The sequence below is a fragment of the Puntigrus tetrazona genome, chromosome 7 (assembly GCF_018831695.1).
Source record: "Puntigrus tetrazona isolate hp1 chromosome 7, ASM1883169v1, whole genome shotgun sequence".
In the NCBI taxonomy this organism is placed as follows: Eukaryota; Metazoa; Chordata; class Actinopteri; order Cypriniformes; family Cyprinidae; genus Puntigrus; species Puntigrus tetrazona.
The window spans coordinates 18359361-18386182 of NC_056705.1; the positions used below are offsets into that span (position 1 = coordinate 18359361).

Sequence of the window (26822 nt, forward strand, 5' to 3'; positions counted from 1 at the left end):
GGTACAGACTCGTGATGAGAAGGAGGGCACAATAACATAGCAAGAGAGAGATTGAACATTATCTGAGGATGAGTTGGGGGAACCTAAAACGGGGGGCTTAGAGTGAAAAGAGAGAGGGACTGAGGGTATGGCGCAGAGAGAGTCAGGTTAAAGGAAACTGTTGGAGCGTAAAATGGTGTAGAATTTCTAGGGACAGTAACGGGCCAGGCATTATGTTTCCAGCAGTGTTAGGCATAAGGCTAGCCACTTACTGCCACGTTCCCTGGTAGTGTGAACGCTTCAGAATGCCCACCATGTGCTCGGCTATTGTCCTGTGTCAGGTTTAATGTTACACCTTTGAGTGATGTGGCCTATTCCTGGAAGACAGCCACAAGCCCCAACTCAAAGCCAGCAAGAAGGACATTCATGGCCTGTTTCATTCAATGACCTTGCATGTGGATGATGCATAAGTATCCAAACGGGACTAGCTCATTGGCGAGCCAGTCACCATAAATGAGCGTATACACCCTGACTGATCCGGCCAATGGTAACAAACACGCTCGGACATAGCTAATGTGAATGTGACAGCTGACATTCCACGTCGGAAGCGTTATGTAAGCGTGCCGATGCAGACGCGCCGAGCGTTTGCGAGCTGGAATGGAAGCGAAGATGGGAAGACCTCACAGATTGTTTCAGGGTCCTCTGGCAAGTTCACCCCCATTTTACAGACAGCAATGATGGGCGCTCGTCTATAAATATCAGCACCCAGCGCTGATTTACACCCTGTGGCCGTAGCCCAGAGTCCACAGGCACTGACCTTCAAGGCGGAATGCAAACACACAAAGACAAATCTGTCTCTTTCCATGTCAGCTTCTGCAGTTTACAGTAAATAAAGAAGCCCACAGAGAGCGGGACGATCTATAATTAAAGTAGAAAGGTCACCTGTACCCTAGTACCTGTTGACTCTCCTCCAGCCACTGGTGACTTTTCCCTGAAGTCAAACAACGGCAGCAGATAAGACTGGGACTAATTAACACCTCATTTATTTTGGTGCACTGGTGTGGACAAGTGAATGTGCGTAAAAGGGGAAGGACCGCATCAGCATTCAAGTGTTATTGTGTTTACATCGCCGCATTTGAGCGTATGCGTGTGACCCCTAGATGAATATTTTGTTTGCAGGGTGTGAGCTCAGGCACATTTTCTTCAGTGGGAGTTCGGCAACTGCGTCTGGAGCAAATCCAAGAGTCTAGTAATTGCTCCATGCAGCTTCCATGTTAAATATTTAACTGCTGCCGTACATGAATGACTGGAGGATCAGGTGTCAAAAACAAGTCTGTGAGCCCTTGCAGCAGAAAATGTCCCTTAATGGCAAAACTCTTTGTCCTCGGTCAGAGGCCTCGGTCGAAGACGGCACCAACACATGGCGAGAGACTCGCTGGACTCGAGCTACATCAGCTGCCACGCGCACAAATGGAGATTTGAGTCTCAGAAGTGGAGCGGGATGGCTGCTAACATAATGAAGAGTTAGATTCCCAAAACCATTCAATCAAAAATGCACACACACAGAGGAAAGATAAAAAATGGCCTTCTTTGTTTTTATTTAATATATTATGTTTGTTTTGTTTTTAATTTTCAACATTGCACATAATTTCATTTCCATCACATCTCATATTGCTGCCTACAAAATGATATGCATGTAGAAAAATCCAGAAGATTGATGAAATAACCCCCGAAAAAAGAAACAGAAAGAAAGAAAGAAATGATACAGGGTCTCCAATATACAAAAAAAACAAACAAACAAACAAAAAAACAAATAAATAAATAACACAAATACATCGTCAATCAGGATGCAAGTTTTCAAAACCAAAGCATCATGCAGAAAGAAAGGGCAAGCCCATCCAAAACTCACATGAATAGAGGAACATCTGCTTATTTATTTACTTCTTTGAGGGGGGGGGGTGATTCTATACACTTTCCTGCCGTCAGGATTGTTCATCAAAAGAACACAGACTCACCGAGCGCATCTCCCTCTGCATGCTTGTTAGGAGGCACAAAAGCTGACCCAACACACACCAACACACCTCTCATCGAAGCGGAAATACACACCTGTGATTACCAAAATGATCTGATATTAGATTCATATTTCTGACGTGCGATTGCCTGATTTTGTGTAAGTGACCTGTAGCTGCATTCACTGCTGTAGGACGGACACTAGAAGTAAGGGGATCTGGTTATTGAGAGATCTCTTCCAGTCAGCAATGTTCTCCTGCGGTTTTGTTACTGTGTGGAGACGAGGGTGAGCAGCCAAGCGTTACACAGGTAACTCTGTCCATTACAAAAGTGAAAAAAATGCCTAATGATTCTCAAGAACTTATGTAAGCTCACTGAAATCCATTAACAATGAGCAGACAGTCACTTGTACACAGAGTACAATATATTCCATGCTGAAATGAAAGCCACAAGATTTTTATATATATATATATTATTATTATTATTCATACGGTACATCAAATATCACATTGGTGTACTAAAGTTTCAGATGTTCTATGATTGCTATATTTTAAGTTGCATTTCTAAGGAATCCTCCTCATTTTGTCTCAGTATCTCTCACACAGTAGCAGGGATTCTGGCTGTTTTGCAATCAAATAGTGATGCACAACATATTGGTCAATATTAGTAGCCTTTTAATTTATAAATTGGATCAGGGTGTTCGAATCCCGCTCCTAGAAGGCCACTGTCCTGCAGAGCTTAGTTCCAACCCCAGTTAATCACACCTGAAACAAAGTAATCAAGACTTTTAGGATTGCTAGAATCTCCCAGCTAGGTTTGCCGGGACAAGCTTGAGCTAAACTCTGCGAGACATTGGGTGATATTGAACCTATATTTGTGCATGCTTGTTTCCACCATCTAACTCTCGCTTGAAGTTTTGAAAAACACTAATTCAATATCACTGCTAAACGTCACTTTTAGCAAATCTTAAAATGAATATTCTCTACGTTACCATTTTGTGAGGCCTAAATTCACTCGCACCACCTAAAAAACATTTTAGTTTTTAGTTTTAAAATGTATAAAGAGAAAAAAGCAGTGAATTTTAATATGAGCCATTTATTTTCTATAAGCCTTGACATATAAAAAACAATTATTGGTATGACTTTATCTCAGTGCACCCCTAACAGTCAAACAGAATTCAGAATGGTAATACTGTGTATCTGTGCATCTAATAGATTTCTCTTCGTAGCATTGCATATTCCTGTGTAAATCAGTCACTGTTTAATCGCAGCAAGTTGAATATGAACAAAATAATCGATCGAATCAATGAGAGGATGTGCTGATATGGTCTATCTCGTTTAGCAGGTAATTCTCCTGGTTTTTTTTCACAGGGCAAAGCTTCCTTTTCCTCCAAAGCCAGCTGACCAGTCAGCACTGGCAGAGCATCTCCATGGTAACAAAGTCTCCTCACGGTTGGCTGGTAATTCTTGGCTGTTGACTCAGTGTGTAATGAAAGAGCCATGCGCATCGCATCGTGGATGTTAAGGAATTCTTTTGTTCTCCAATGTAAACCATTCCGATCCACTGCATCGAGCACAGAGCGACATGTCGTGGTGACATCATAATAGCACTAACACATATTTACATATCAAAGTCACATGCAGATCTACAACATGTGACGCGACGCAATGCTCCATGTTTAGTTGCTTCATGGCGCTGATCCACCTGATGATCTCGGCTTCAGTTTATGAAAAGCACTCAGCAAGTGGTCCTCTGCTAGAGAGTCCAGTCAACTAACTAACACACACGCTAAAAAAAGAGAGAGCTGAGGAGAGAGAGTCTGCAACCGGCAGGAACGGCTTCCATGAGGTGCACAAAACCATTGGGAATTAAGAAGAAGGAGAGAAAAAACAGGGCCCGGGACTCGAGAAGGCTAACAGTCAAAAAGTAGATCTGCCTAAAATGACGTGTGACCTTGAGGACACAATAAAATAGACATCTGCTTATGTACATACGTTGTGTTTCATGTGCATCTATTTTTACTAGGTCTAAATCTCTTCAAGAAATAAAAAGAGGTCCAAACATAGAACATAGATAGATTTTCAGGGTTCGACTTTGGTTATATAATATTCAAGGCTAGATTTAAAAAAATAGATAGTACACTTCCATAGAACTTTGCATACAGATTACTTGAATGTATTTCCATGACAACGAAGCAGCTGGTTCATTCTAGAAATTGTTTGTGTTTATATGCTATAAGATCAGAACACGTTTATCCTAAAATTCTGACACGTCGTCTATTCGGAGTAGTTCCGACAGGACAGACAGACAGAAAGAAAGAGAGGGACAGAGAAAGAGAAGACAACTGTGTGCATAAGTCTGCATGCCTGGTTGCATGTCAGATAGGCAAGGAGGGAAAGCAGAAGACAAAGAACGAGAAAGGAGTGGGAGATGAAAAGAGAGACAGAGACAGGGAGGATTGCGGGGCAGTCATTTCAGAGAGAGTATCGTCGTCTCTTTCTGTTGCTGTGTCTCCCAACAGAGAGAGAGAGAGAGAGAGAGAGAGAGAGTGTTAGTTAACTGGGAATATGACTTGCAGATCTGTTTATATGTGGCTTTATTGTCATGCTGTCGGTGTGTGGCACTGTAATTTGCAGTCTTCTGTTTGAGGGCACTATTTATAGAGGGTATCGCAAAAGGGGAGAATTGAACCGCAATACCAGAATTCCCAGTTCACAACAGCAGAGTAGTGTTATTCTGGTTGCGATGAACTGATCGTTAATATTTATATACCAAACTCTGATATTTAAAGTGGATGCAGGCAGAGAGAAGCAGACTCGGCTCACCATCTGAGCGCTGGGCATCAGTCCAGTAATGCACCAACTCAAATGAATAACCAGCTGTCCACCAAACCTGATGGCACCCACATTTCAACTTTCATCGTTTATCTGCACCTTAGAGACCATCAAGGCCACCAAACAGGTCTATTATTCAAAAGGCTATTAGTGATGTTTTACGCCTCTGGGTTGTCAAGGGATTGTTTACATAAAAATGAAAGTTTTATCATTTAGTCAGCCTCATGTTGCTCCAAACCTAAATGACTTACTTTCTTCTGTGAAGCAAATGAAATCATTTCAGTCAGATTTGAGATGCTAAATGAATTTATATGAACTCTAAATTTTGATATCCAGCTCAGACATTGAAACAAGTAGACATATGTCAGAAGAGCTTTTTTAGCAAATATATAGTATACAAAGAGCTTATTTGCAAAACAGCTAAAAATATGAATATAACTAAAAATGTTCAAAAATCATGATTTTTTATTATGCTATCGAGTTTTATTGTGTTAGTTGTAATTATAAATATAAATATAAATAAATAAAATAAAATAAATAAAATAAAATAGTTTTTGCAAATTAACTCCTCGTCTCCTCCATTGACCAGGAAGACGTGACACTTTAACATATGCACAATTACAAGATGTACACCATATGTAAACAATGACTTAAAATGTATTTTTCAAATGTTTATGTGCTTTTTGTGTTCATTTATTTTAGGTGTACACTATCTCTTGAAGTCTAACTGAAATTTCATTTCACATTAAAAATGTATTATTTGAGTCCATGCAAACATACTGACTTGCACTGTATGGGCAAAAAGCAGTAATCTAATTTTTAGAAAAAGGGAAGTCATATGAATTTGGAATAACATGATGAGGGCGAGTAAATGATCTGCATATTTATTTGGGCTGAACCGTCCCTTAAAATAGGTGTGTGTTTTGACGAGAGACACAACTCTTCTATTCTAAAAGTAGATTGTTCTTGATTGTTGAAGCTTTGAGCAAAAGCAATGAGTCTGGTGCTAAGGGGAATGTGATTTGACCCTGCATTCATACTGTATATGTGTGACCCGTCCAGACTGACATCATTGAGCACTGCCGCTGAATTTCTCCATTCCAGCTGGCAGTCTTTTGGTTTAAGAAATGAAAAGAGATAAAACTAGATGGAAGAGGCTGCCACAGACAGACAGTAGACTTTCCCTTCACTTATATTTAACAGCTTTCACCAGGCCTACCACAAAAACCAAAAAAAACAAAAAAACAAGTGGCAATATTACACCCAAACAAATATTTCTCTATTATAAGAAAATATTCACATCTGTTCTTGCAAGACACTGATTCACTCGTAAAGAGAAAAATGAAAACATGTCAAGCTTTTTTAAGAAGTCTCCTGCTGCAGTTTCCTCTACATAAAGATGTAGTGTACTGTGTCTTTAAGGCATTTATTGGGGCGGGTCTTAAACAGTTTGACACCTGGCTTGATGATGGACTTCCTGTCTTACTGCTCGTCGAAGAGGCTGCAGTGTCCGCTCTCTATCTGATGTCCGGCAGGATCTTAGGTGACACCTGCGCCGACGGGTCCGTCCCGTCCACTGGCCGTCCGCTGACTGGCAGTCATGGCCGTTCCCCTCTGTAGGAGTCCAAAGGCTGACGGAAAAGTCTCTCATAGGCAAGACTCACAACACTGCAACAGAAAGAAAACGACAAAAATGTTGACTATTCCAGTCTGGCTGGCTAAGTAGCAAATTAAAGTAAGAGTTTCCTCAGTCGTGTCATTACAGCGTCGGTATTTACAGTGACAAAGAAGTGCAGTGTCAAGTGACGCACGGAAGATTGTCCTGTCCGGCACATTAACCCAGACAACCTTCACCTGTAAAGAGCATACTTTACCATTACTCAATAACAACTACAAGCTAATGAGATTAGGGGTAAATTCATTCAGAAGTGCCCTACTTACTACGAAGGACGGAGCACTTGAATTGAGCGCTCTGAAGGGTGCAGAGCATTGTCTCATATGTTGCACTAACGCTGTTTGGGCATGTAAATGAGATATCACAGTAGGCCAGGATGCATTCCATTTTGCACAATTGTTTGATGAACAGAATATTCAAAAGAACAGCATTTATTAAAAACAGATCATTCGTAACAACTGTAAAAGACTTTACTGTCAATTTTGATCGATTTAATGCATCCTTGCTGAATGAAACATTTTGTTTAATCTTATATGCCGTTTTATTTTAAACCAGAATGCAATCGTCATAATATCAGAGAAAAATTCATGCAGCTGTTTTAACTGTAAACATGTACCGGATTATTAATAAATAGGTCAAATTTTCAGAATAAATGACCTCAGTGTTCGTGATTACTCAGGAGGAAGAAGTACTCTTGTGACATTCAAATTATTATAACAAGAAAATTACTTTTCTCATCACCTTTACCCATCCGTGCACTTTGCTATTCAAATCAAAAGCACACTAGCACACACATAAACATAAGCAGAATGAGAAAAAGCTATAAAAAAAGATATCGGCCCATTTTTGGTTTTGGTTGAACTATCACTTTAAGTCATTTACTGTACAGCTTGAATTACAACAGGACCGCATGCCAGTCACATGTACTTTTAATGCCGGTTAAGCTAATACAATGAAAGCATCCGTCACATTTTCAGTGCTTTCCATAATGCCTAAAATGCCAGCTGCAGCCAGAACAAGAGTGATTGGTTGACATGCTACTGGCCATGTCACGTACTGAAGTGGCAAGACACTGTATAGGCTGCTAATTCATCCGAGAAGATGGCCAACAGAACAGATGAACAATCCAACCTCCAATGTAGGCTGATTACTCCAGAACAGCGCCAACACGTCACACTAGTCCAGAAGCTTAAGCTTTTGCCAGCCAGTGAACATGGTCAGGCCCTTTTGCAAAAATATGTGGGAAAAAATCCTACAAATTTTGACAGTTATAAAAGCTAAACAAAACAAAAAACAGGTGCCAGGGACTCTCATTTTTTAATGAATTGGTCAAAAGTGACATGTATATATATATATATATATATATATATATATATATATATATATATATATATATATATATATATATATATATATACCTGTATATAAAAAAATATTCCTAATGTACATAAATGCTTTCAAAAATATTAAAAAATAAAAGAGCCCTAACTCAGCAGTTCTGAAGCATAATGTCACACTAAAAACTGGAGTAAAGACTGCATAAAAAATTTGCAATCATGCACATCAACATTTTGCTGAGTTAGATGTGTTTCCAGGTCAACATATTTTGGTGACCCTGGAACTACATTTTAATCCAAAACTTTAGTCTTGACCATATCACTACACCTAAACCTAACCTCAACCATTAGTTAGTTCACGATATAACCATTTTACCGTATGTTTTTGAATAAATAAATGCAGCCGCAGTGAGAATAAAAGATGTTTCAAAATCGTTCGAAAATTAACGGTGTACAACAAGAAAAAATGTATTTTAATAACATAGTCTAACAGAAGAAACTCAATGGAATTTAAACATATAAAAGAACTGAAGATGATTAGTGTTCTGTACAGTTGTGTAGTTGAGTAGTGAATAACTGAAAGTGTGAGCGCAATAGACTTATTTATTTTGAAGGACAGTCTTCAGCAAGCATGTCTAAGCTACTTGAAATGCCTGTTTGTTTTTCTAATTCTTTTCTTACAGCTGAAATTCTAATAAACACTATGAAGTAATAAATAAACACTGACAAACACTGGCACAGCGTCGGGCTGGCAAGCCATCAAATGTGTGAGATCTGTTTCTGTGCTGAGAAGTCAAACGTATAAAAACAGCCAAGCATATGGTCTAATCAATCTGTAATATTTTGAGTAGATTCACGCTACTGGAAACAAGCGTACCCCTCAGAGCCCCCGACTAACATACACATTCTCCTTCTGACTTTCTTTGCTGCTCTCCTCTTTTTTCCTCTCTCTTTCGCTACTAAACGACGTTCATATTTTCCTGGCACAGGAGAGGTCAAAACATGACTGAATAAGGAATTCTCCAGTAATTGAGTCCAATTTTCCTTTTTCTGAGACATTTCATTCCGAAGCTAATTTTAGCGCTCCTGCACACAGTCTTTTCTGTGCTGTGAACAGGGATCCAACAACAACCACAAATCCCATGAACTCTGACGAGGCTGAAGCTGCACCGCTCAGATTTACTGTACAGACTGAATCAACAGCTGCAATAAAAGTCAAGGTAACAAAAAGAAAGATAACGTTTACATTTAGAACTAACATTTATTTTACAGCACCTTTTTTTTTGTAACCAAAATCGAACTTCATAATTATGTATGCATGTCAATCCGACTGAACGAGTGGCCTTCTGAGATTGTTCATATACAGTCCAACAGTACTAGGACTTTTCACTGCTTGGTTCGCTTAGCTTAGCCTGTGCCTGTGCGTGTTAGTGATGGGAATCTTTCTGCAGATCTCATCATTACACCGGTAGTTGGTGACGAGTGAATAATTTATTGACCAATTTGTTAGGAAAAAATGCTGATTAATTCAAGAAGGAATTAAGTTACTGTCTTTAAGAGAAGGCCACTAAATCATTCATTCGTATTCATTTTTTTTTTTTCAAAAGTCATTGAATCATTTACTCGACTGTTTTTTTTCAAACACTGATTTGGTTCAGAAATTCAGAACGCAATTGTGTTGGATAGCTAATTACAAATGAATTTTTTTGAGCGGAGCAAAAAGTTGTTATTATTGTTTGGTTTATTAAACTGTACAAAAGCAATATCACACTAGCAGAAACAGCAATATCAGACAATGTCAACACAGCCGTGACACAAAAATTATAATGAATAAATATAGTATATATAGGCTACATCTGTTCGTTTTTCTACCAAAAAACGACTTAAATAGATAGTTAACCTAAAAATGTATATTATTTTGTTAATTAGTCACCCTCATGCCATTACAAACCTGTAAGTCCCTTGTTCATCTTGAGAACACAAAATAAGGTATGTTTGGTGAAATCCATGAGCTTTCAGACCGTGAACGTGATATTGCGTAACTTGTCAGTGAACTACGGCTCAACGCCACTCCATCTAAAAGCAGGTGGTGGAGATTTACTATACTCAGTACAAGGTACGGTACAAAAGCTGTCACTGGGGCAGCACCTTTTCTAAAGTTACACGTTTGTACCTAAAGAGTCCATTTTGGTACTTAAACCTAATAGGTGCAAAAATGTACCTTTTGAAAAGGTACCGTCCCAGTGACAGTTCTTCTACCTTTATTTTTTGAGAGTGTACTAATCACATAAAATTAAAGTTAAACCACTGATGTACTATTTTACCAATGTCCTTCCTATTTTTTTGGCCTTCAAAAATATCAAAAATATTTTAATTTGTGTTCCGAAGATCTTACAGGTTTGTGAGTAATCAATGGCAGAAAGTTCAGTTTTGGGTGAACTTTCCCTTTAATACCTAACATTCGCGACAAGACCATCGCACGCATTCAGTCCAAAACAAAATGTCCACAGCAGAAATCCACATCATTTATCACTGCAAATATATCCTGAGCAATGAGCAATGTATCTCTCTTTGGCTTGCCTGAATGCCTACATAGCTGCTGTTGTTTTTTTTCCCCTCTCTCTCTCTCTCTCTCTCTCTCTCTCTCTCTCTCTCTTATGCCTCTCTTGGCTGGCGTCCCTGTAGCAGGCAGAGCATGTAGTAAGTATGTGACAGAGTGTAACGCTGGAACCCTCGGCATTCTGATTTCGGGGGTGGGGGGGTGCACAATGGAGGCACATGTGCCTGATGTGCCTCTGAGTCATCTGACTCTATGACAGACCGTCAGTGCGAATTAGCGGCATCCCGTTCACGGGGGCGGGGGCTATGGAACATCATTAAAGCAAAGACGTCCTCCGCCTCCTCAAAACAAGGCACAAACACAACCACGTACAACTAAGGCATCTAAACAGAATGCCTTCTTCTCCTTCACCGAATGCCTCTGATCGAGAACACGGCAGTGAGAATCGATCCCTGACCAAGTCGGCGGTACATCAGGGGTCTCCGCGAGACAATGAAGACGGCAACATGAGGCGCTACGCTCTGTCGAGCAATTATCGACTTTTAATCAGAGGAAGTTTCGTTCTCTCTACGGACAGCCTTGAGTTTGACAGCAGAGCATTTACAATTAGAGATCGCTTTCTTGATTCATCCATCACAAACATCTCTAATCCTGTAAACTAAGTGGGTCGGAGAGTGAAATATAACACATGTAAAACCATTTGTAGATACATTTGTACGCTGAATATACACTGTATAACCTGCAATGTGACACAAGTCTTTGTATTAAGCTCTTAAAGCCCTTTCACTAATTCAGTTGCACAATGAAGCATGACCTTCAATATTAGTGTGCATTTACCAGGGTAAAAATGAGACCGGAGTGCACTGGCCATGTCGAACACACACACACACACACACACACCCAGCTTGCTAAATATTTAAAATGGGAAGAACACAAATTTAGCTAATACATTTAGCCAAAAAAAAGAAACAAAGTAGTTAAGACAACCGATAAATTATTCAAGACCACAAACAAAATTATTTTTCTTATCTTTCCTCCTCATAGGCTAATGCCCAAATCAAAGTGAATATACAGAGAGCTGTCGTTAGAGGTTATTTGCCATTATACCCTTCTACCGGCCGCGTCGTTTCAGGAAAACCAAATAGTGCATTCCCCAAGTGGATGAGCAACCAATTTTGTGACAGTGCATGGACGTTTTAGCTTGTACAGGGTTATTAAACTCCATTTTTAGCTGATGCTTCTGGCAGTGTTAACAAACACGTTCTTGTAGCAGCATGGTGACTAAAAAGGGCAATGTTCAGAATGACGTTAAAAAAGACTTGTCAGTGGTGTTGCTCTGAGGCAGTGTTTATTAATAGATTTAAATTAGGGGAATAGTAAAAATGGATAAAGTCTAACAGATTTAATTGTACACTCTCCCTCTAGCAACAAAATGATAAAATGTACAAACAGATGTGTGCATGAAATTTACATAAACACTTGAGAGTTACATGTCCAAATAAGGACATCACTGTCTGACTAACTCTTCTGTAAAATGATGTTTCAATTAAATCATCAAGCTTCAGTTAATTCAGCATTCTCTCTTGGCACTGGACTCGACTTTAAATACCTGTATAAAAAATTCAAGACACAATTAAGCTGTATTTAGTATACATTTCTGTGAGCTGGTATGTAATTTGCATTCACTTCAGTTTTTCGTCAAAATTACATATTAGTTCTGGGCATCCAAAACATATAAAATAAAAATAAATAGTTAATAAGCATATATGTGTGTACTGTGTATATTTATTATGTATATATAAACACATACACATGCATTTATATACTTAAAAAATATGTTACATATATTCAGAGGTGTAAAAAGTAGTGAAAGTAAACATACTCAATTTCACTCAATTAAAAGTGCAAGTATCTGGCCAAAAACATACTTGAGTAAAAGTAAAAAAGTACAACTTTAAATTGTAATTAAGTATTAAAAGTAGTTTTCTTCTGACGGACATATGCGCAAAATTTTGGTTAAAAGGAGAAAATTAAACAAAATGCAATAACACAGGTCAAACACATATATACTGCAGCAATAACAATTTAATGACTTTCATTTTTCAGATTAATCTAAAACTAAATAATCTCTCTTTGTATAACGTAAGTATGGCACATCCAAAAATGACACTTCAAAAACGACACAAAATCATACGGCCCTTGTTAATGAATCAGTATCTTCTTAAGTGAAACAGTAGGCGTATGTAAGAAGATTGTAAATACTAATATTTTATTTTATAAATAAAACTTGGCTGACGTTGCATGGTTTCTGTAGTGGATAAAAGGATAATTAATCTTTTTTTATTTGGGCTTTTTCCCAGCAAATATTGCTATATAATTATTTGCGACTAATTTTATGAATTAATGAGAAAATCATGTAATTAATAAGATTTTAAAAAATCTATATGTTAGAGTCCAAATTCCTACTCATATAATGACATATTATAAAACTTATCCACTTCCTAGTAAGAACATCACTAAACAATTAAACAAAAAACATGTTCATTTAAACACTTTTTTGGCAATTTACTTAAAGTATTTAATAAAATAAAAAAAAACATTTCAACAAAAATATAAATTATATTTACATTTTCATCACTAATTTTATTTGCATTCAATCTTGTGCATTCAGCCAATATATTACACAGCTAATGGCTTTATCAAAGCAGAAACAATAATGAATCATCTTTTTTGGGGCAAAACACAACTTTGCTACTTTGGTGAACTCATAACTGAAGTATGAAAGTCATAACTGAAGTAGAAATGTGTGTGTGCTTGATACGTGAAAACAAATCATTTATAATACTTGATACAATTTTTTTTATTTTACACCTCTGCACATATTTATATCGTATAAATGATATAAATATATTAAAACACATACATATACTGCATGTGTGTTTTAAATATACGTAATAAATATACAGAATACACACACATTATTATGTATGCAAAAACGTTTACTTTATTGTATCCAAAATATTATGTTTATAATATATTTAATATATAAAAAGAAGTCCCACCTAGTCAAAAATACGATAAATATAATAAAACTATTTGAAATAACTGTTTCTATTGCATTTGTATTTCAAATTTAATTTATTTGTATGAAGGCAAAGCTAATTTTCAGCAACCATTACTCATGGAGTTATTGATATATATATATATTTACATTTTTAACAGCGTAAAATTTTTTGTGTAAAAATCGATGTAAAACATTTTTACCCCACACCACCCAGGTTAGGTCAGAGCTTTGTGAGCTAACATGGTACTGCTGTGTGTAACATTCTCTGAGTTAATTTATTGCATGTCTGTAAGGAAGATCGATAGAAGTGATTGGTGCTGGATGATCTATAAGACAGAGATTGCATAGTGTCACTTACAGACTATATAATCATTATCGATAAATCCATTAACCAACGAACATGCAGATGCCAAGAGTGTCTGCTTTTGATTCACACCTCCCTCTATCTGTGATATAGTCCAATGCCAATATGTCTGATCATTCAGAGCCGAAATGGATTGCAGGTGATCTAAAGGAGGGACACAAGTGTGCCAGTTGCCTTGCTGCTTCTCCTCACCTGAGAGGAGATTTATTGTTTGCTTTCAGCCTCATCAATCACACAGACATATCTGAAACAGAAATGATATCAGCAGTCATCCCGTGCCCGTTTTCATCTCTTTTCATGCGCTAGATTTATGCTGCCAATGACCTTCATCCCTATTAGAGGAAGACAGATCTAATGCCTCAGACGGGCTCTGCCTAATGCCAATTATGTCTCGCTGTACAGCCATGAGAAACACGTCTGGCCTTCCAGCAAGTGGGGGTACAATGCAAGACTAACACAATGTCACAGACCACTACATTAAATATACCCTGTGCTACTGCTGTCCTTATAAAACAAATGCTGGCAAGTTAGAGTGTGCCTGTGAACAAGCAGGTTAATGATCACTTTTATTTTGTGTCAGTGTCTTCAGTACATGGTTCTTTAAACTTTAGTGCACATGAGTAGATAAGCTGCAAAATTTGAATCTTTTCTGTCAATATTTGCTTAATTTTTCACAATTAAAATAAAAGTGTTATTTTATTTTTATATGTGTGCTGTGTATAATAACTTCGTATATATAAATACACACACACATGCATGTATAATACATAATAACTGTACATACACATACATTGTACATACATAATAAATATACACCGTTCACACACATATATTATCTAAACTCATTTTGGATGTGATTAATTATGATTAAGAGTCAATGTAGGTTCTGTACTTCATAAAAAAGCTATTGTATTGATTTTAAATATTCTGAATATTTTAATATAATCCATTCGTTGTATTTTTAGAGTCCAGTGGCCCTAATTATGAAAAAATGCAGCCTGGACATTTTGCCAAATAACTTCTTTTGTGTTCCACTGAAAAGAAACTATACAGTGTCAAGTAAACTTGAATGTGTATAGATACCGTCATAGGGTAACATGCTTTGCTCAAGGGCTGGAATGTGAAAGTGGGAATTGATCTTAAGATAAAAAAGAAAACTTTCATGACACGTCTTCAACCACAGCCTCACCCAAATCGATATGTTTTATGAAATCAACAAGAGATCAGATTCTATTCAAAAAGTTGGTGAATGACAAACTGCAGAACACAACAGAAGGTGTCACTAACAGAAAAGACAATGCCAACACCCAACTGTTTTTTTTATATTTTATGCCCTATGTAATTACTCTAAAACATGCCCTTTATAGAGAAGTGTGTCATGTATGCATTATAGCATCACCAAACAGAATGGGAAAAATAATGACTGTTGTCAGACAGGTTTTCCGAACAGTCCACCCATCAAACACATATAGTTCTGCCCCAAAATGCATACCTTAGAAAACTAAAAATAAATAAATAAGATTCAATATTACAATTTTTAAATGGCAAGTGATGAAATCACCAACAATGAACCATATTAGCATTCAAAACCAACACAACAACAATACTGTATGCTGATGGGTTGTCAGCTTGAGATTTCAAGCTGTTGCAGCTGATAGACATTTTTCAGCATTTAGTGAAGGTGAGTGGGAGGTCTTCAGAGAGTTTTTATCAGCGACAGGCATCTTCATCATGCTGTTGCCCAGTGCATGCTGAAAACACCCTCTACATAACACTTCATTCCCTTCACCCGGCCCCTGCATAACACCTGCACGCAGCCATGTACTTATTTGCGATTCAACAGTCACTGCCTTTGATATTACCTCACAAAGTGAATTTAAAAGCCATTGATTTTTCTCCTTCTGCCCTAGCAGCCTATGATTCAGCTGTCAGCGTCTAAGCTGCACAGTCGTTGGACTTAAAATGCTTTCTCTGCCTCCTCCAAACACAAACTCACATACATGCACGCACATAAACACGCATACGCGCGCGCAAATCAATAATGCTTTACCTGACACTATCTGTTGCACGAACGCTCGCTTCTGTCATATGCAGCGAGGCATAACATTATGCATTTCGTGTTTGGTTATTGCAATTTGTGACAGATGAATGAATACTCTCAGGGCTCAAGATGCCATTTACATTAGCCGTCAAGCTAATAAAAATGAATAAATCACATGTAGATGCATATATTGTGGCTATACAGATAAAGAAATTAAAAGATGAATATAGAAGAATAAAGAAGAATCCTTAAAGTATAAATATTTTTGAGCAATTAAGTCAGAACTTGCAATTAGGACGATACCGATATGTATAATTATATATACCAATTTACAGATGCCATGGACATTTAGACTCTATTGTCACATTAGTGCTGCTCACGCTGCTTTTTAGCTCACTATTCAGCAGCGATGTCACTTTTACAGCATGTCAACATCATTTTATGAAACGTCTTGCTTAAAAGTGTCATGCGTTTGCTTTACTGGTCAGACAATCCACTTCTTATACAGCCTGCTTCATCTACACTGGTATTTGAAGCATAAGGGTATTTCTAGACTGAGACAAATCTCCCTCACAAGCTAACAATGAGCACTGCGGTCTACTGCCATTTTTCAAGCCTCATCTAAATGAAATCAGGGCAGCTAGGTGGTGGGAGACACAAGCAAGATGTAAAGTGCAATGTCACCGGAGAGACAACGAATGTTCTCAGGCAAAAGCTAAACAATAATATACTGGAATGATCTGAGGTAAAAGGAATCTAGTGGTGTCTAAAAGTGAGGGATTAACAATTGCACAGTTAGAAAACCATCTGAAATCATGACACTTTAACTGAGGATTTTTTATTAAACAGATAATTGTGAATTTAACTTTTAACGTTTGTTTTGTGCTTGTCAGTTAAAGTATATTTTACACTTTATTAATCTTAAGAAGGTTCATATAATAAAACATACGATCCCCTATAAATATTGCATTGCACCAGGATAGAATAATATGAAACATATTTTATATATTTAAAATTATTTAATTTAATCCCTCATACTCCAACTACCTAGATCCGTTCTGATTTGTAACATTCCACTTTTCATGATCCAATCAATCCCTGAAGAGCAAAATCAAGTCTAACACAACATATTTTCTTTAGTATTTTGTTACTGATTAGAAAAGTGAAATAGCCAGAAAATAGCCCATGATGCATTGTGCAGGATACATGAAACTGCTCCTTTGGAATCATTAACGCACTACTAGTTCAGCCAATAATGAAAATTCTGTCGTAATTTACATAATTTGTCATTCAAAACTTATAGATGTTCTTTCTTCTGTGGAACACAAAACATTTGAAGAATGTGGGTAATCAAATTCAGTTCCCAATGACTTATATATATACATATATTATATGAAAACACACTGAAAGTCAATGGGAACTGAAACTATATTCAGTTATAGATTATATAAACTTCAAATATTTTATTTTCCACACAAGGAAGTATGTCATACAGGTTTGGAAGAACATAAACATGAGTAAATTTTTCATATTAGCAATATTTTTACAATTGGTGCTCAATTATCTGCATTACACAAACCGGCTAATTATGTAATTCTGTATCACAACAGGCAAAAGTCAGAACATACAAAACAAAAGATGCAGTCACAAATCACACACACAGTGTCACTGTGGTTAACTGCGCTAAGCTGAGGCAAGAGAGTTTGCATTATTTAAGCGACAGGGAGAAACTTGTCAAAATCCATGCGGAAAGAGGGCAGCAGCTGCCGTGATGAGCCGTGCTCAGGGATCTAGCCTTCTCTCCAGCAGTAAGGAGCAGGAAAGCACTTAAGTGCTCCACATGTTGCATGCAGCAAAGCCTGAGGGAGCGGCAGAGATATCATGAGCCGAGTCGTGGCGTCTGCCACACTGCAATGAATATGGAATCACTATAAACAATACCCAGGTAACTGAGCGAGAGAACACAGCATGAGAGATGGAGGGGGAATAGACCTGCATCTCACAGGCATTTAAGGAGAGCCAGGGGCCACAGCTCCTCCAGTGGCAAGGGCTAATAATGTTTGATTGTTTTATGAGCTTGTGAAGAAAATTTGTGACTTTGTTAAAATGAGCATTGTGGACAGTGTAGAAATCTACCTTCCTCCTTCTGTGTCTTAAACTTTGCTGTTGCCATGACAACCAGTATGTTGTTTTTTTTTTACACCTTATATTTTCTCATGACAACAATTCTGCATGTGATGCACTGTTTCCTGCCATTGTGATTACTCTGCAAATATATTTATGTCCCCTCAGCTCATTAAACAGTTCTGTGTAAACATACCTTTTGTATATATGTGCCCAGAAATCAAAATTTATACTCACCATGTGCCAAATGTAAGAAAAATCAGTCTTTGGCAAGAACATAAATGGATTTTCTTGGCATTTGACTGGTAGCTTTATTAGGAACATAATGCACATAATGCAGTGCCAAGACTGATAGTTAAACTCTGGCTGATTTCTACTTGATGTAAGTGACATGAGGGAATCAAACAAGACATACAAGCACTCTCCTAAAGTGACTGTCTAATAATGATGGAAGTGTGATCTTTCTGGACACGGCCATAAAAATATGAGCTCATTAAGTGACTTACTTGTCCAGCACATCTAACGACTAAGCTTTACTATTGAACAGCATGATGTGATGCATTTGTGACATTACTTGCATTAAGCCACCAAAATTACTTTTTATTATGAGTGACAGAATTTTACATAGAGAGTGGAGATTGGCCAATATCTGATGCTGTGAGTGACACGATGACCTTTGCTGAGCTCACTTTCGTTTACAAGGATTGGCAAGCCTTTATGTATAATGCATGATAAACGTAGTTAGTCTCATGAAAAAAATTAACCAGAGTTACCATATTACACTATACATTTTCAATTCAGTCGCAATTATTTACGACAAGATATAATGTGTTACGACTTACATTAGTAATAATTATAATGCTTTATACCTTTAATAACCCTTCAATGATTCATTATTTATAAAAGCTTCAAGTAATTTGTTACCACAATTCATTCTTAATATTAATTTGACTTTTTATCACTATTACAGCATTGCTAGAATTTTTATTACTATGTAATAAAATCGATTCACATCAAAATCAAAATCAAGCATACGCTTATTATAATTCACTGCCTTCAAAATAAACATTCACAGCCTCCTTTGGTAAAAACACCTCTGCACAATAGTAACCCTGCCTATGCTGAATCATCTAAAACAAATCATCTAGTTGGATAAAAACGTAACAAAAAAAGAATAAAGAAAACATCGTTCCAATCAAACAACACACAAGTCCTCTCTCTCTCGTTCTCCCTCACATACACACACACACACACACATAGCTCTGGAGCTAGTACCATAAAATAGATTTTAGCTAAGGTTTCCATGGCAACATTAACATTTCCGCCCCCCAAACTAAGACAGCTCTATAGCTAAACAGAGGCTGAGAGAAAGCGAGAGAGAATGGAAAGGAAAGGAAAACTCTCCCTCCATTCCTGCAGACAAAACAACAAGGGAGAAGTCAATCATCTTGCTAGGCCTCATCCATCTGTCTCTGTGTAACTCTAGGGTGGAAATAGATTCATGTGAATTGATATGTAAAGTTTGCAGACACAGTTTGACAGAGACTGCATACAAGCAATCAAGAAAATACAATACAGACATTCTAATACATCAATAATTTGATTTAATTTATTGCATTTCTCATTTGAGCGTTGATTAATCTGGAGTTATTACTTTGTAGTTCGAATTACTGTAAACACGTCTTGCATTTATGATGAGAAGAATCAAAAACAACTTCAATATAAATGTCATAGCAGGTGAATGGTTATGGTGCCACTTTATTTTATCCACGTTGTAAAGCTAGATGGGATTATCATATATCATTTACGCCTCAATTTGCCAGTGCCTCAGCTGTTAAACTACATTTTTTTCATTGAGATGTTTTTCATTAAGGACCACATCGCCAGAGCAACAAATACATTTTTATACCGTTACTGGGAAACATTTTTTTGCCAAAGCAGATTTATATCCTTGTGATGGTTCTCCACAGGTAAACCTACATTAAACATTTGGTTAGCAGAACAACAAAATAAAGCGAATAAAAAGCTTTTAAAGAAAGCCACGGATACCATCCGCAACAGAACTATACATAATGATACAAAAACACATTAGTCTACATTTATAATAACTGCAGTGTGTCTGTCCCACGGAGAGACAGGAAATGCTGGCTAATTCCAGAGGCCTAAACTGCAGTTTCTCTGCCTGCTCTCTGGGGGCAGCATGACAAGCCAATTAAAGCAGAGGAAACCCACCAAGATAAACATTCAGACCAGTATTATCACAGCAATGAAGATTTCCTTGCGCAGCACAGAGGAAAAATATAAATAGCTGTAAAACGCGGCCAGGATGCGAGGCAAACGCTAGAAGTTGAAATACTATTTCAGCTGCTATATCATAAGATCCATAGACAACATGCAGGAAATGATGGCCCTGCTTGTGCAGCAGTATACTGCATTTACAGCTCAGCAGTTTCCATGCTGTATTTCCAGAGTGCATGAATGTCAGAAGGTCACTGACTAACGCTTAGCTCTGCTGTCAGCCTATAACCACCAAACAGAGCAGGAATTACATCGGGGCACAGTCGGTCCCGTTTGTAATTCCTTTCTCCTGATGAGCGTGTGTGTGTGTGTGTCTTCTGTGGTCTGGAGACTATAATGCAGAGCAAGGCCACGGTACCTCCCCAGGACACTACAATGTCACGACTTGAAAGATGGTGTAATTTGGAAGGAATGGATGGTTGAATAACTTGACAAGGAAGGACAAGAAACTGAATCGTTGTATGTTTCGATCTTATGCATTTGGGAAATGTGTCTTTGCAGTGATGTAACTAATAACTAGGGCTGTAACAAATCATTTGTTTTGCCAATACTCTGCCACCTGTAACTGCTACAGGTGTGTTCAAACCATAGATTTAGTTGGTCCAACACATTGCAATGGCCACTACTGAAAAAAAAATGCCCTATTCACAGTAAGTGACTTTTATTTTATTTTTTTACAGTAGAGCTAACTGGGTAATGTGAGTATATTTGGCTGGTTATGTAATCTTAATATGTCTGTCCCAACGACCCACTGTATGTCTAATATATATCAGAGTTTATAAAACCTCATATGAATGTACATAAATTTGAACATGCATGATTCTTTTCACATCTGTTAACTTTTTAAAAGCAGAAAAAATTACTTTAAATTATTAACTCTAAAATACAAACCGTGCAAATTTACTAGCAACATAAAGGTATGATTGTTGATGTGACTTGTAAGTAAACAAAACAACGAAAAGAAGAGATTATTTTACATTGACGTTATGTATATTTCATTATATACGATTGGTATTTTAGCCCGTGTCAGACCGAATGCTTTTGTTAAATGATTTGCTGTGTTCTAAGTAGCCTGTGTGTTTAGTACAAAACGCTTTTCCTTTCAAGTTACTTTTGCTGCAGTAAATAGGCTTGAAAGGTCTGTCCATCTTTTCTGTCTTGCTTGAAATACATTAGGGGAAGTCTTTTAAGAAACCTGTAAAAGAACTGTGAATCAAATCGACTTGCTGTCAACTCTAATAACTGCATATATATAAATGAACAGATCCATTAAAAAGATATTGAGAATAGCATACTGAGGTCTCTTCTGTTCCAAAATCTTTGTAGCCCAGGCCAAGTTCAATTGCGGTGATGATGATATAATGATGTTACGTGTTCCAGTGATGTCTTTTGTTAGGTGCTGCCTTCAATCTTGACTTTTTTATCTTTAATTAGTGTTTTATTCTTATTTGAAACTGACAACAAATGTAGTCTTCTGAAACATCTAGTGGCATCTAGATTGTACCATTTATCATATTTAGCAGTCCTGAAGCATCACTCATTTTTTCTACAATATCTGGAGAACAGGATTTACTCAGAGCGGAATTCAATTGAATTGCATATCCTATTCCTTCACCATTACTGAAGTGTGTTCTCAAGCGTATGTCGGTCAAATGAAAAACAACTCGGGCAAGCATCGGTCACGTTACTGTTAAGGAAGTGCACATACACATTAGTACACATATAATTCAACACAATTTGACAGATCAGATAAAGAAGAACACCTTTTTCATTTACAATGGTAATGTTTTCAGTAATTGCATGTTCACACGCTATGCTAATGAAGGAGGTTGTGATTTTCTAAATAGCTTCAGGAGCTTTTGGATTTGTCTTTTGATTGCTTTTTTCAATCACTGGCTCTTCTTCATGCTGTATGCGAATGCAGATGACAGACATGGTGTGCTGACCTCTGCTAAGGTCATAAAGTTTGCTAGAGCGTCCCATTGCGTGTGTCCCGTCTTGGGCCTCTCATCAGAGGGGTCAGTCCTATTAGTACAGACAATCCACCCCGACCCTCCAGGCATAAGCCATCAGATAAAAGAAACACAACCCAACAAGACAGAACTGCTCAGCAACACACACGTCCTGACCTCCAGTGCCCTGCCCTACGGGAGTGTTATTAAACCCTGAAGGGAAGTGTTTTTTTGTGTGCGTGTGCCCATGACAAGTCAACCACACAAACAAACACATCAAGGAGGGATATGCTGACAACAATAGAACCGAGCTTTAATTTTTACTCATGGAATATAAGCAGAAGAACATGAATATTTGTTCATCAAATCTGTTCTTCCACACACCCAGGTGCAGAGTCACTTTGTCTGTATTCCAGGAAAATATGAGTGTACAAACCTCAGCAGACATGACTTGAGGGTGAAAGACCCTTCTGTTAGAAGCACTAAATCTTTTACTGAATATGCTCTTGGGTCAGTGAAGTGTAACTTATTTTCTGTCCTAACAAATAATTTATTTAAAATGCCTTTTACACGTACAGTGACTTGAATATGCGTATTCTATGCTGGACGTGTTTTTATTTCGGTAATCAAATGAAATTATTTGTTTTGCTGGGGGATTTTCTTACCCTTATAAATAAAATCGGAAATGTAGGGTGAAAACTGTGCTGAGTAAAGCCATGTTGTGCAACATTGCAGAAAAATTCTGCAGGAAAAAACATGAAACAGGAAACGATATGACAGAAAGAACCCCTGCAGAACCTCAGCGCCGTGTGTCAAGGTCAATAAGTCTCTTAAAATATCAGATGATTTGACCTTTGCATAGCAAGGCAAGGTTAGTTCAGGTTGTAAAATGCCATGTGATGCAACTCCAAAAAAACACTCCCATAACAATGCAACATACATCCCTTCAGAAACAAATTAAAAATCTTGTTTGAAATAATGATTAACATGTGTACACTCGCATGTATTTTTAAAACTCACATTTTAACTAATGTCTGTACCACATGAGTCCTTAAACTGAAGGTTTTTAAATGGTTTAGAAATATTTTAAAAGCGACATGAATTCAGTGTTTACTCCTTTTGCACTGTACATCACTGACTGCCTTACTGAACTTTTCCTTAGCTGAGGGACATGATGAAAGAACGCGCTGGACACCATCCAAACAAAACTCTCTGTACACTAGCGCAAGCAACCCCTTTGATCCTAAAAACCCAGCTTGCACCCCTCCGAGCACGAACATGCACCTCTATGTCATGAAGATGTTAAACATTGCTTTACATAGAACAAGGAGTAATGCTAATTTGTCAGCCGCGTCACACCACCTGTGCTTGGGGCCACACAATGCACTTGACACTAACAGCGGTTTAGAGGACAACACTAATTTTAAGGTTACGTAAGGGTAACTAGCATGTGTTTTCTGCCCAATTGATTTTAACACATACAACGCTGTAGTTTCTACTGAGAGAAGATGAGGGGATTACAGAGTGAAAAATCTGTCGTGCCAACTCCGTTTCTAATCTATAGCGCTGTTTACTTTCCCATCATCCACTAAGCCCCAATGTATGTGTGGGTACGGTGATCAAGCCAAGTACAGCTACACTTCTCTGTCATACTACACACATCACGCACGGCAGCTAATTAATGCCCTGAGTGGAGTGATGCTGATTGCTTTCGGCTGGACTAATGCCACATTATTCTGGCTCTCCACACTGTTCAAATGCCAGTCTTGATATTACAGAGAGTCTGTGTTATGGGAATGAGTGCTGTTACACTGATCTATCAATATGGCAAAATGTCTTTCGTAGTCATGGGTGATTGATATTAGGAAATCTAGTTTAATATCCATTTACTGTGGCATTGAGCCTGATATTTATGAAGGTGATGTGGGGAAAGGGTTTTATTGATTTATTACACTCTCGCAGACAAGCGGGTGTGCACATATGGACCTACACTTTAAACAAATAACGTGCATTGTGAACTGTACAGTCCACTGATCTCACAGGAATTACGTTTTTTACGTTTTTCAGTCTCTGACGCTGTGGTTCTTCAAGTTATTTTACAGAGAAGTGAAGGAGGGATAGGTTTCTACCGCCTTGTAGAAGACGAGGCAAATGGAAGGAACTGAGAAGAAAAGGGATAGACAGATTGATAAAAAGACGCCAGATAATAAAGTCTGAGAAAGAAGCCAACTTTTAGTTTGGTATCCATTTTACAAATGCCTGGACTGCAGCACAACAGATTGTTTTCAGAAAATATCCTCTGAAGCTGAAGCAGATTCGTCTTTTGGATGCAATGAATCATTAACAACAACGTTTAAGCCCAGAGAAACTTAAAAGAGCTCAAGACGGGCAACAGTCATTACTTCACAGCCAGCACCAAACGTTCTAGAAATGTTCAGCACAGCAAATAACTAGTGCTGTGAAGTATTGGTGCAATCCAATATGAACTACAGCAGAAAATGAAGACACAGAGCTGGCGCAACACCTCTCCACAGGCTATGCAACATTAACCTGTAAACGAGTGCTTAATAGCCTGGGTTATCATGAATATGAGTGCCTGTGCGTATGTGTGCAAAAGTACTGCATGACTCAGCAAGCAGGATCTCATAATGTTTAAGGACCATCAATATATCCTCATTTACTCTGAATATCATTTCGGATTTCAACAGTAAACGTAAAGACTTAGTACAAAGAATACTGACCACCACTTTTTTGTTTGTGTAACTATATTAGTGGGACAGCCAATACAGTACCTTAACGTAGCAAACAAAAACGTGAGATATGTATCAAATTTCATTTGTGTAGAAAAATAGATCATATAAAAATGAAAATAATTCTTTTTTTATCTTTAAAAGGGTAAAGCGTAAAAGGGTGATTGACTCCGTACTGATCATTCAGTCTATTATAAATAATCATTATGAAAAAGATCAATCAAAAAATAAAGCATGCAATAACAGACAGACAGATAGACAGATAGATAGATAGATGCATTAACAGGATGTTTACATGATATTTGCCAATAAAAAAAGAGCTAAATTTTCTAGCAAGACTTACTAGATGTGAATTTAACAAATAATATACAGTGAAGTGGATCAAAATCTTTCATCAAAGTCCTAAAACCAAAATGCGTTACTGTCTTTGATTAACAATTTTGATGAACTGTTGACTAAGTATCAGACTACTGTTTAAAATCATCCTACAATCTGTGCAGCCTAAGTGACATCAGAAAAGCAAGCAAGGGAAAGTTATTGCATTCTGATTATGAAATGTGGTGTGTGAAACGTGATTGTGAAGACCTTCTTAATAAAACGTACCAATGAATTGTTCATAACAAGACCAGGAACGTACATAAACAAAGTAGGTCTATTTTACAATTAAAAGATTTGAAAAACATCATGAAGACAATAATAACACGCTCAAAAGGCGGAGTGGTTTGCCTGTAATTTAATGTCATTATACAACTCGTTATCAGTAGTGCATCTACTACAAGCTGTAAGAGGATCACTGCTGAAAAGGGACACTGTACGTAGTGTGCATAGTTTATAGAGGTGACAGCATTAACAGCTGATAAATGCCAGTTGTCGTTCATTTTTTCATCAACTTACACAACCGTCTTTCTTGTAACAAGCCCACAAGGCACTAGATTGACATGACACAGAAGGCACTTACGATAATCTAATATCGGGTATGCATATTTTACACAAGTACACGTTGGCCAAGTAATCGTGTTGTGAGAGATGAGCAGGCCGAGGGAGGCCATAGTTGTGTGCTAAGACTATGTCTTATTAATGACAAAATATCGGTTTACTGGAGATTAAATGCTAATTATCGTGTCTACGAAAAATGGTAACAGCTATTATGACATCAGAGAATGAAGCTCGGAACACTTAATGAGCAATGAGGATTTTTGGATTCCGAGGGAACACGGCACAGTTAGTCGTCTCTTTGACAATAAGCCCCTTGTTGCTAAGCAATTCAAGACATTGTTGACATATTATTATAAAACGAGAAAACACGAGTGGAAATCGCATGCATGCTGAGATCACGTGGAACACCTGCTCCTAGCCATAACAGACAACCAGCGGGTCCACGCAGATGTGTAAACACCTGGATGCCGGTAAAACTGAGCGTGTATGATGACAACGCGATGGCTGCGTGACTGTGCAAATTCCTGACGCTGAAATTGCTTACCTGGGTTCTGCAAAGCACCGCGCGTGCTCAGTGGTCATCGTGCACTCCAAAAGGACGAGAAATCGCTGTGCATGAAGTCCACCAAGTTCACGTTCCCCTCCGTGCTGCACATTTCCGCCAGCGTTTTTATAAAGGGATGCATTGTCATTTGGTAAAGGGATGAAGACAAATAGTTGCATGAAGCATTCCTTGAAATATACTCCCATGACAGTAACTTGAAAACTGTGGCCCAACTGATCCTTCAAGCCATGGTGTCGTTGACTCTGTTGTACAAGGTGTTTACTTTGTGAGACAATGCGAACCGGTTATTTTGGCCTCGGTGTGCCATAATGTGACTGTGATGCTTAGAGAAAA

General features: G+C 37.8%; 1 long non-coding RNA gene across 1 annotated transcript; it reads right to left on the reverse strand.

Moving 5' to 3' along the window:
- Nucleotides 1-1555: 1555 nt before the first annotated feature.
- Nucleotides 1556-26651, reverse strand: LOC122349130. Its single transcript, XR_006251422.1, has 2 exons — nt 26469-26651; nt 1556-6491 (listed from the first exon to the last, which is right to left on the reverse strand). It is a non-coding gene; the product is annotated as an uncharacterized LOC122349130 (long non-coding RNA).
- Between the last annotated feature and the right edge of the window lie 171 nt (nt 26652-26822).